The sequence below is a fragment of the Mustela erminea genome, chromosome 2, assembly GCF_009829155.1.
Source record: "Mustela erminea isolate mMusErm1 chromosome 2, mMusErm1.Pri, whole genome shotgun sequence".
Lineage (NCBI taxonomy): Eukaryota > Metazoa > Chordata > Mammalia > Carnivora > Mustelidae > Mustela > Mustela erminea.
This window is the reverse complement of record NC_045615.1, coordinates 80668389-80680719: the sequence shown is the minus strand read 5'-3', so window position 1 is coordinate 80680719 and position 12331 is coordinate 80668389.

Genomic DNA, 12331 nt, shown 5'->3' with positions numbered 1-12331 from the left:
GCCAGGAGATTGGTAGTAATAAGTTTGTATCAAGCATGTTAAGGGTATGGTCCAAACTCTTTCTGATCCCCAGTAGGTCTGTGACATGTTATTTGTTTCTTTTTTAAAGCATTTTCTTGAAAGAAAACTACATTTTGAAATAAATATCTTTGCTTTGATAACTTGTAGTTCATCTTTTCCTCTTGGTGGTTGGATTATTGCCTTCTTGGAGACTAAAGTTTGCAAATGGTAAATCTGTCTCTTTGTTTTTTATCCCTTTATGATGATTATTCTTATCATATAATTTCATAACTCAAGATGTTAAATTGATGTTATTAAGAAGGATGAATGAGAAGATCTAAGTGTCATGCTGATTCAATTTGTTTATGTCTTTCATAATTTTGCCAGAGTTTATGGATACTTTTGTTTGTTTTCAATAATTCTGTATTATTAGTTTTGTGCTCAGTGAATTCTAATCCTTACAGTCCACCAGATATTTCTTAGAATTAAGTGTTTTCTTTTCTATCTGTATTGGAGGTACACTGTGATTTTCAGATTGATTGGTTGATTTAATAGATGATGATGGAGAGATAGATCTTCCATGCTGGAAAACAGAACAGGACAGAATACCCATAACGTGGATAGTGCATGCTGGTACCTAGGAAGAGTTCAATAAATGTTAGTTATTATTCCCATTCATATGACAAAATTTGACAAGAGTGTTCATTTAGAGCAAATGAATAAAATCATCCACAGAAGTTATATTCAGTCTTTAAAAAAGAACACTGTGAAACTCAGTGTATTATTTATCTGCTGCTGTTTAATGATAGTACTCAAACTTAGTGGCTTCCCACAACACACATTTATTGTCTCACAGTTTCTCTGGGTCAGGATTCTGGGCACAGCTTAGCTGAGGGTGTGACAAAGCTGCGATCAAGGTGTCAGCCAAGTGGTGATCTCATTTGAGACTTGACTGCGAGAGGCCCAACTTTCTAACTTACAGTCTTGTTGGTAGAATTCAGTTCCTTGTAGTTTGCCAGAGTGTGGGCCAGAGGTCATCCTTAGCTTCTTGCCACATCTCCTTTATGTGGTAGCTCACAATATGACAGCTTGCTTCAAATCCAGCAAGAGAATCTTCTAGGAAAATGAGTTACAGTATTTTATAATATATACACATAATCTAGTAAGCACATCGTGTCACTTTTGTCATATTTTATTAATTAGAAACAATTCAAAAGTCCCACCCACACTAGAAAGAAAAGTTCTAGACAAAACAAGAACATCAGGGGGCATGGATAATGAGGGCCACCCTAGAGTCTACCTACAACATTCCATAAGAACAAAAATCACAAAACAGTAGCTTTATTTCATTGTTTAAATTCACTAATATCTTTCTTGTTACCCTTTCATAATGAGAAATAATCCTTTCTAATTAAAACATTTGAGGGGATAAAAGCTCTATTGTAAAAATTTTTTCAGTACTAAAGCATTGGAAAGAGTTAATATCTTGTTTGCATGGCACTTTAGAGTTCACAATAAATTAATATTTATGAATATTATTATTTCAGACTAGAAAGTGGAGGGTAGAAGTAATATCAATTTCAATATTATAACAGATTTAAGTTCCAAGGAAAGACTTAATTACAGTATTTGTTGTTTATTTGATATATTCAGTATATCCCCGCCCCAACTTTGGCCAATCTTCTAAATACTTTTGTTAATTAAAAGTAATTCGTATAAAATGGAATGGTGGTAAAAGAGTAGGTGGAAACCAGGTTTGCTCTATGACCATATAAGCTATAAGGAAGGACCATCAAGTGCCAAGAGCACTGTATTGAAGGCATCAAGATGAGGTGCAGCATAGGTCAACTAGAAAAATGGTTGATGAGGTTGAATGAAATTGGTGACACAGATCATTTACTTTCTTTGTTTGAAGCATGTTTTGAACCATTTTCGGGAGTTTGTCTACAGTTCTGTGTGCAAATGATCTGGCAGTCCACAAAATACTACAACAGGACATGGAAACCAGAACTTCACACACAGCTCCAAAAATATAGCTGCCTTCTATTCTAAAAACTGCTTGCCTCCCAACTAAAACTGTATCTTCTGCTCCACCAGTAAACAAATGTCGCACACACTTCTATAGACACTTGGATCTGAAATACTCTTTTCTTGCAGAGAAGTTACCTGGTTATCTATGTGTAGCCATTCTATAGTCCTTCATTAGTGAAGTTTGGAGTAACATTCATATGGGTTTTGCCAAGATGGTATATTCCAGTTTACACTGTTTATGTGATAACTACCCCGACGGTGACCGTTCATGAAGGGGTTTGATATTTCTTTCATTGACAGCTGGTTGATCCTAACTTGGGTGAGCTAGATATGCAGACAACATTTGCAAAACGCAAGTGGAACCATAAACGTAGTTGTTAAGTATTTATTAATCCATGGAGAATTGAAACAGCACAGTTCCTAAACCCAGAGGCTGTAGTACTAGAGGAAGAGATATTCAGCTTTCTGAATGTAAAATGTTTGACAACACTTCTATGTACACTGTTTATTTGTTTGATAAACCTAAATTAGAAGACCCTAGGCAATTAGCTTTTCTCCATGGAAATCTTCTATATGTGATGAACACACAGAGATGCTCTGTCTCATAAAAAGAAGCCTGATGGGGGCGCCTGGGTGGCTCAGAGGGTTAAGCCTCTGCCTTCAGATCAGGTCGTGATCTCAGGGTCCTGGGATGGAGCCCCGCATCGGGCTCTCTGCTCGGCAGGGAGCCTGCTTCTCCCTCTCTCTCTCTGCCTGCCTCTCTGCCTACTTGCGATCTCTGTCTGTCAAATAAATAAACAAAATCTTAAAAAAAAAAAAGAAGAAGAAACCTGATGAACACCACAATAAATGTGATGATGTGAGACTTCCACTCCAAACTCCAATGTATAAAGAACTTGGAAGTTGTGAGTCCTATGACTACAAGAAAAGGGAGAACAAACTGAAAATCATGACTTTTCTTGGACACATCAGAGACCAAGATTACCAGGAAACTCGCTGCTCTGAAAACTGGAGAGACAGGCAAATCTGGAGAGTCACCCCTGAGATCTGCTCACAGGGAGCAGAAACTGCTGAAGCTGTAAACTGAGAGGGATACTTTGATGGTAATTTTGAAGAATTGCTGGAGGCTGAGGGAGGGTAGTGTGAGAGTAAGAAGCTCAAGGCTGCAGTCTTGGATGACCCCCACACTTTCACAGGTTTTATTTCCAGGAGCTTCACTGGGTTCTCACAGTGAACATAAAAGCTCTCTGACCTTGTGACTTTAGCTGAAAGAGGGGAAGAATAATCATGGTGAAATCTGCCTAGAGTATTCTTCATAACAAATGGCTACTTTTCACGAGGAAAAGACTACCCAGAGCCTTATCCTGGATAAGGGAAGGGAAGTTTTCCCACTTCAGCTATCTCTTGCCTTCCAGTTTAACTTGAGGTGGTGGGGGAGAAGCTAACTTCAGAAGCACCATCAAGGCCTTAGCTCAGAATTACAGGCTCACTGAAAGACCAAGATTTAATCGTGACAGGATGGTTCTCTTGTCCCACATTCTAGCCCCCAACACACTGGATTCCAGTGTAGTGACAGCAGAATATAGTTGAAAGAGCTGCAAGCTGGGGCACCGGGATGGCTCAGTGGGTTAAGCCTCTGTCTTTGGCTCAGGTCCTGATCTCAGGGTCCTGGGATGGAGGCCTGTGTCAGGCTCTCTGCTCAGCAGGCAGCCTGCTTCCCCATCTCTCTCTGCCTGCCTCTCTGCCTACTTGTGATCTCTCTCTGTCTGTGTCAAATAAATAAACAAAATTAAAAAAAAAAAAAAAAAGAAAAGAAAGAGCTGCAAGTTGCAGACATACACTCTGAGGAGGGAGTACCTAGGGAAGACCAAAGTGAAGGAGGGAGACAGAAATAATAACATGATACAAAATAATTTAAAGCCACTGGCACATACAGCCACTGCAAACGTTAATTGCTACTCAACTTCTACACAGATTGGCATACATGTTCACCCCAAGACCTATTTACCTCAATTCCTATTCCCCAATACACCAAGACTCATGTTGAACAAAAAACTATAAGGATGCCAAAAAGCAAGAAAAAAAAATCTGAAGAGACAAGCAAACACTAATACCAGACTCAAATATGACACAAATTTTGGAATTATCAGAAAAACAATTTAAGATAACTATGAATTGCGTGTTAAGTGCTCCAATTGAAAACACTAGCCCATATTCAAGAAGAGATGGTTAATGTGAGCAGACAGGTGGAAACTCTATGAAAGTTCAAAAGGAAATGCTAGAAATCAAAAACACTGTAACACAAATGAAAAATACCTTCTTCATTCTTTAAAGCTCTCAACAGTATGGAAACACTGAGGAAGGATTCAGTGAGCTTCACTACAGGAAAATAGAACTTCCCAAACTGAAATGCAAAGAGTAAAAAGAAAGAAAGAAAGGAAGAAGAGAAACTCCAAGAACTTGGGACATTTCAAAAATTAACATATATGTATTAGGAATACCAGAAGAAGAAAAAGACACTATGGAGCTTAAGAAATATGTGAAGTAATAATAAACAGAACAGCTTCAAAATTAATAGCTGACACCAGACTACAGATCCAGAAATCTCAGAGAATAAGACAGGATAAATATAAAACAAACAAATAAACAAATTAAAACTATACCCAGGCATGTATTCACACTATAGAAAACCAAAGAAAAAGAAGCAAATCTTTAAAGAAGACAGAAGGGAGGGAGAGGAAATATTCTACCTACTAAACAAACAAAACAACAACAAAAACGAATCACTATGAACGTCACATCAGAAATCATACAAACAAGAAGAGGAAAATGAAATATTCAAATTATTGAAAGAAAAAAATGTCTAGAATTCTATATCCAATGAGATTACCCTTCAGAAGGATGTCCTTCCAAAGAACATAAAGATTTTCTGTGTCTTTGTCTCGTGTATGTACATACACACCACACGTATCACAACCACAACTAAGGGAACTCACCCTCAGAACCCCTGTCCTGAAGGAAATTTTAGGAGAGGAAAATAATGTGAGTCTGAAACTAAGATCTACATAAAGAAAATGGTTGTGGGATGAATGAATGAATGAATGAATGAAAATAAAATATTCTATTTTTCTTACTTAATAGATCTAAAATATAACTGTTTATAAGAACAGCAGTAACAAAGTATTTGGTGATTATAGCGTATAGGTAAGTGAAATGAATGACAGAAATGGGAAGGGAAGGGAAGGATGGAAGAATTGTGAACACTTTTCATAGGATAAGACATCTTACACATGATGTGGGATAGTATTATTTGGAAGTGACTTTGAATAATTTAAATATATATTTCAAACTCTCAGGAAAATTAAACATTTTTTAAACAGCATAATTTATATGTCAAGGAAGGAGGGAAAACTCAAATTATATAACAAGCTTAATGAAATGCTGAGAAAGTAGAAAAAGATAGGGAAAAGTAAACAAAGAACAAATGTAAGAAATATTGAAAATTACATACAGGGTAGATATTACTCTAACTCAATCAATAATCAATGTAAGTGATGGTGGTCTTAATGCACCAGTTAAGAGACATAGATTGTCAGAGTGAATGAAACTACATGTTGTCTACAGGAAACCCATTCTAAATATAAAAACTCAGCAAGGTTAAAATTACTGGATGGAGGAAAGTATATGCAGTGTTAACAACAATTAAAAGTAGACTGGAATACATGTATCACTTTCAGAAAGAGCAGACCCCAGGACAAGGAAAATTATCAAGGATGATGAAGGGCACCGTGTACTAATAAAGGAATTAATTCTTCAAGAAGATATCACAGTCTTAAACATGTGTGTACTTATCAACAAAGCATCAAAAGATGTGAAGCAAAAGTGATATAACTGAAAGGAATAACAGACAAACAAGTGCTATAGTTGGGGTCTTCAACACACCTTTCCCAGTGGTTGATAAATCTCAGAAGCAGAAAAACACTAATGTTATAGTTTACCTGAAAAACACTAACAGTCAACATGATCAAATTGAACTTTACAGAATGCTCTATTTAATGATAGCTGAAAAACTTTCTCAAGCTCACATGGCATTTGTAAAAAATATACCATATTCTTGATCATAAAACACATCTTAAATTTAAAAGAATAGAAATCATACATCTTTCTCAGGTCACTATGAAATTAAACTAGAAATCAAAATAAAAAGATAGCTAGGAAATTATCAAATATTTGGAATTAAACAAAGTACTTTGAAGTAATACATGGGTCATAGAAGTGTCTCAAGGGAAATTTAAACTATTTTGACATGAATGTAAATGAAAATATAATATCAAAATATGTAGGATGTAATAAAATCAGTGCTTAGAAGAAAATTTATGTAGCATTATGTAACAAATAATGTAACATTAAATTCATGTACTAGAAAAGAATATATAAGATCAGTAACCTAAATTTCCACCCTAAGAAGCAAGGGAAAGAATACCAACTGAAGACTGAAGAAGATAACAATACAATTGGCAGAAGAAAATAATACAATTGGACACAGAAATCAGTGAAACTGAAAAGGGACAAAATAGGGAATATCAGCATAACCAAAAGATGGTTCTCTGAAAAAATTCATGAAATTGATAAATGTTCAACCAGTCTAAAAGAGAAAAAAGAGGACATAAATTATCAATATTAGAAATGAAATAGGAGTTATCACTACTGGTTCTGTGAGTGCCAAAAAGACAACGAAAAAATGCCAAATAATTTTCTGCCCATGATTTTATTTACTAGATAAAATGGACCAACTCATTGAAAGATACCAATTATCAGAATTAATACAAAGAAATAAATAAATTAGCCTATATCTGTTAAAAAAAAAAAAAGGAATCAATAATGAATAACTTTCCACAAAAGAGAACCCCAGAGCCAGGTGTTTTCACTGGTGAATTCTATCAAACATTTAAGGAAGAGATGATACTAATTCTACAAAGTATCTTCCAAAACTAAAAGCAGATGGAACACATTCTAGCACATTCAATGAGGACAGCATTACCTTAATAACCATGCAGTAAAGAGTTAACAGACTAAGATCACTCAAACCCTGCACATTCCGAAGAAAGGTTTGTCTTCAGAAGGGCCTGATTGTTACCCAACCACTGGGAGATAACCTCCAGGAGCTTATAATATCCTATCTGATGATAATGATTTTGTATGCTCAAAGTCTAGGACCACACTGTTTAAGTTTGATCAGTTTATGCTAGCAATATGATTTACGGTGAGTTCCGTTTTTTGTGTGCCAGAAGTCATGGGTCATGCTGTATCAGACTGACATCTGGGGGCCTGGAGACTGAGTAGCTAGGGTCAGTTATGCAGGTGTTTCATGCCTGCTTGACTTACCTCCCCCAAAATTCCTTGGACATTAAGGATCAAGTGAACTTCCCTGGTTGAACCTGGTTCCTGGTACCTGGTTGAATCTGGTTCCTGGTACCTGGTTGAACCTGGATTCCTGGATATTCTGGAGCCTTAGAAGTCTGTTAAAGATTCTGGCTTACTCGGTTCCTAATGATAGCTGCTTTCTAGGTCCATACATGGCTTATTTTTGGTGCATGTACACATACACACGCAGAGTGTGAGAGTGAGAGAGAATGCTCTTACTCTTGAGGTACCAATTCTGTTGGATGAGATCCCAACCTTATTTAACCTTGATTACCTTCTAAAACCCTTGTTTCCAAATAAAATCCCATTGGGGATTACAGCTTCAACATATGAATTGGGGTGGCGGCGGGGTGGGGGACAAAATTCGGTTCATAACATTCAGTTCCTGGACTTCTAGAATTCAAGTCTTCATCAAATGTAAACTACATTCATTCCATTTCAACAGCCCTGAAAGTCTTAGCTCATTCCCGCATCAACAAAGAACCTAAACTCCAAAGTCTCATATCATCTAGTCTAAATATCATCTAAATCAGGCATGGCTGAGTCTTGAGGTAGAATTTATCCTGAGGCAAAATTCCTCTGCAAGTGTGAACCTGTGAAAGTAAACAAGTTACATGTTTTCAAAATACAATGATAGGATAGGCATAAGATAGACATTCTCATTCCAAAGGGAGAAATATGAGTTACCAAGCAACTCTAAAACCTAGCAAGACAAATTTCTTTCTTTCTTTTTTTTTTTTTGGACAAATTTCATTAGATCTTAAGAATTGAGAATAATACTCTGTGGTTTGATGCTCTGCACTCTAGGCCAGCTGGGATGGCCGTATTACCTCATGGCTCTAAGAGAGTGAGGGTTTTGTCCCTGTAGCTATGACAGGCCATCCTGCTCCCATGGCGCTGCTGGGTGGTCCCTTCCCCATGACTCCAGTTTGTTCCATTCCCATGTTTCTACCAGGTAGTCCTACCTCCAAGTCTCATAAAGTAGTCCTGTTCTCAAGGTTTCAGGTGAAGGCCATCTGGCCTTTTGTTAATTTTTTTTTTAATTTATTTGACAGAGAGAAACTAGGCAGAGAGGCAGACAGAGAGAGAGGAGGAAGCAGGCTTCCTGAGGAGCAGAGAGCCCGATGCGGGGCTCGATTCCAGGACCCTGGGATCACGACCGGAGCCGAAGGCAGAGGCTTTAACCCACTGAGCCACCCAGGCGCCCCCATCTGGCCTTTTGAAAACAAGAATCGTCTTCACATTTGTCTATTCCTCAGTGCATGCACATGGAGAGAGATCTCTTTTTTTCTTCCTCTACTTACAAGTCCAAAAAGCCTATGGAATTAGAACCCACCTCAGTCTCTTAAGACTGCTATAACAAAAATATCACAGACTGGATGGCTCATAAGCAGAAATTCATTTCTCACAATCTGGAGGTTGGAAAGTTCCAGATTAAAATGCTGACAGATTTGATGTCTGATGAGGGCCTTTGTCATGGTTTGTAGACAATCACTTTTTGCTGTGTCCTCACATGACAGCAATAAAAAGAGAGCTTCGTGGGGCCTCCTTTATAAGGGCATTAATCCTATTGATGAGGACCCCATCTTCATGCCTTAATCATCTCCCAAAAGCCCCACCTCCAAATTCTCCAAATGGGGATTAAGTTTCAAGATAGGAATTTTGGGGGGACATAAGTATTCAGTTTATAGTAGGACCTAACCCTTATGACCTCATTTAGCCTAATTACCTTCTAAAAGCCTTATTTAAAAATATAATTACATTAAAGATTAGGGCTTCAACATATGAATTTTAGGAGTACCCTATTAAGTCCATTACAGATAGTCAGAAAGGGCTAGAGTTGAGTTATATCCCTTTTTCCTGGCCAGTTAGGCACTGAAAAAATTGCTGTGGTTAGGATCTGGTGAAATAGTTTATCTTGAGGGCAAGCTTTGTTAAGAACAGAATGCTCTGGTGTATTTCAAAACTGGTTGCTTTTCCACGCCCCCGGCTAAAGGTGAAGAGATTTTTCTCCAATATTTGCGTGAGAACCAGGTCAAACCCTGAAGGTAAAATTCGTAAGTGGGTGGGGACCTGCCTATGACTGGGAATCCCTGGAGTTTTTAACTCTCAGACTTGTCCACACTGAGCCTCCAACAATTCCTCAATTAGAGTTTAGGATTTTTTTATCCTGGTACTGGCTCCCAGGTAAGTTTCTGCTCAGGTAAGTTATGATTCTTTGTATCTGCAAGCCCTTCTGTCTTTCCATTTTTGAGGGCAACAATTTGCCCTGTGACCTCACTTCTGGTGGATCCAAGAGGAATTGTTGATTTTTCAGTTTGTTCAGCTTTTTGTTTGTTAAGACAAAGTGGCAACTTCCAAGCTCCTTACGTGCTTGGACTAGAAACCAGAAGTCTCAAGTCGTTGACCATTAAAGAGACAAGACCATTTTTCTTTGGGATTTTTCTGATTTGTTTGTTGGCATGTTGTTGATATTTATTTCTCTATCCCTTTATTGTACCTCTACTGGAAAAGAGATGAAAGTTTCCATTATTTCCAGACTGTTTCATCATAATGCATCACAATATGGAGCACATAATATCAGATATTTCTTGGTATTAGTGATGCTAAATTTGATAAGTTAAGGTGGTGACTACCAGATTCATCCATTATAAAAGTTAGTTATTAAAAAAATGTTAATTATCCTTTTGAATTAGCATGCAATCTTTAAAGTAATATTTTGGAACTACTTCAGCATCCATATGATCCTTGCCTGAATTGACTATTTCACTGGGTGTTACTAAAAGTGATTTTTCTAAATCTATTGCTCTTTTTACATTTATTATTGAGAATACTTCTAGAATAAAATCTTTCCTTCACCAACTTGAGATGTACTACATTTTCTCCAAAAGGCAGAGTAAGTGCTAGTACTTAATAATTAATTCAGAATTTTTATATTAAGGTATTATAATAGTCCCTCTAGGTGGTGGAAAAATAGATTTCTCTTCCCTTCCCTCCTTTCCCCCACCCCTTTCAATTTCCCTCTGTCTACAAGTATCTTTATGAACATATGCATTTAACTGGTAGAATATTTTATAATCAAATACACTTACTATTATTTTCTTTGCTTAAAATGTCCCAAATTTGGGCAGTAGGAGCCCATTAAACTGGTTTCTTTGTCCTTTTGACATTCTTCCTTTGTTGCTTTCTTAGTTTCTGGTACTTCAAGATGTCAAGTCTCACTTTACACTTTCCCTCCTGATACCCTAATCTGCCATTTCCCCATGGAACTCTGGCTCCCTTTAATGTGAAATCTATTTAGAAATGAAGGTTTCTGGGCTGCCTGGGTGGCTCAGTGAGTTAAGCCGCTGCCTTCGGCTCAGGTCATGATCTCAGGGTCCTGGGATCGAGTCCTGCCTGCATCGGGCTCTCTGCTCAGCAGGAAGCCTGCTTCCTTCTCTCTCTCTGCCTGCCTCTCCATCTACTTGTGATTTCTCTCTGTCAAATAAATAAATAAAATCTTAAAAAAAATAATAAAAAAATAAAGGTTTCTGTGTACATGTGCTCTTTGCTTCTGGATGTTACTGTCTCCAGGCTCTTTCCAGGGACAGGTTCAGAATCTGTATTTTGTTTTATTATTTTTTAAAGATTTTATTATTTATTTGAGATAGAACGAGAGTGAGAGAGCACAAGCAGGGGAACAGCAGGTAGAGGGAGAAGCAGGCTCTCTACTGAGCAGGGAGACTGATGGGGGCTTGATCCCAGAACTCCAGAACCATGCTCTGAACTGAAGGCAGCTGTTTAACCTACTGAGCCACTCAGGTACTCCTAGAATCTGTATATTAAAAAATAAAATAAATTAAAATTTTCCTCAAAAACATAGAACTTGGGCACCTGGGTGGCTCAGTGGGTTAAGCCTCTGCCTTTCGCTCAGGCCATGATCTCCAAGTACTGGGATCGAACCCCACAAAGGGCTCTTTGCTCAGTGGGGAGTCTGCTCCCCCCCACACCCACCTACCTCTCTGCCTACTTGTGATCTCTCTCTCTCTGTCAAATAAATAAATAAAATCTTTAAAAAAACCATAGAACTTTGTTTGTAAGCAAAAATAGGAAACTATATATATAACATCAAATTTTAAATAAATTTTTTAGTAAATTTAAGTTAATATTAAATAGTTCACTTTTGGACACTACCTCCGATCTTATAGAGTTTTCAATTCTGCTATTACTCTCCACAGATGTGAATAAGTACTAGAATTATTATATTCAACTTTAGCTTGCTGAATATGCTTTTCTTAATTTTTAATGAAAATTTTTAAAAAGGTACACAAAAGTATAGATATTACCTGTCACTCAGCTGAAAAAATCATCAGCACTTTCCTAATCTTGTCTATCTCTTCAAAAAAATTCTTTCGAGTTTTGTCAAGTAGAAATGTCAACTATATCATTTAATTCATAAGATTCAGCACATTTACCCCTCTAATCTGTAACTCTTAAAGGCTCTTGAGTTTTACATATCCAGGTTGTCATTACCACATTCAACAAAATTAAAAATAATCTTTAGTATCTTCAGATTCCCAATACCCAATGACCCAATACTATTTCTGTACTCACTTTATGCTACACAGTATACTGATCACTTCACTTAGATCATGCCATTTAATCCTTACATAAGATTATAGAATATTGATACTCATTTTATAGATGAGAATACCAAAAGAGTAATCAGAGAGTTTAAATAGCCTTCATACACCTCACGTGGCTAATAGGTGTGTCTGCTTCTAAAATCCATATTCTTTAAGTATTTTGTCTATTTATTTGATAGAGAGAGATCACAAGTAGGCAGAGAGGCAGGCAGAGGCAGAGGGGAAATCAGGCCACCCCGCTGAGCACAGAG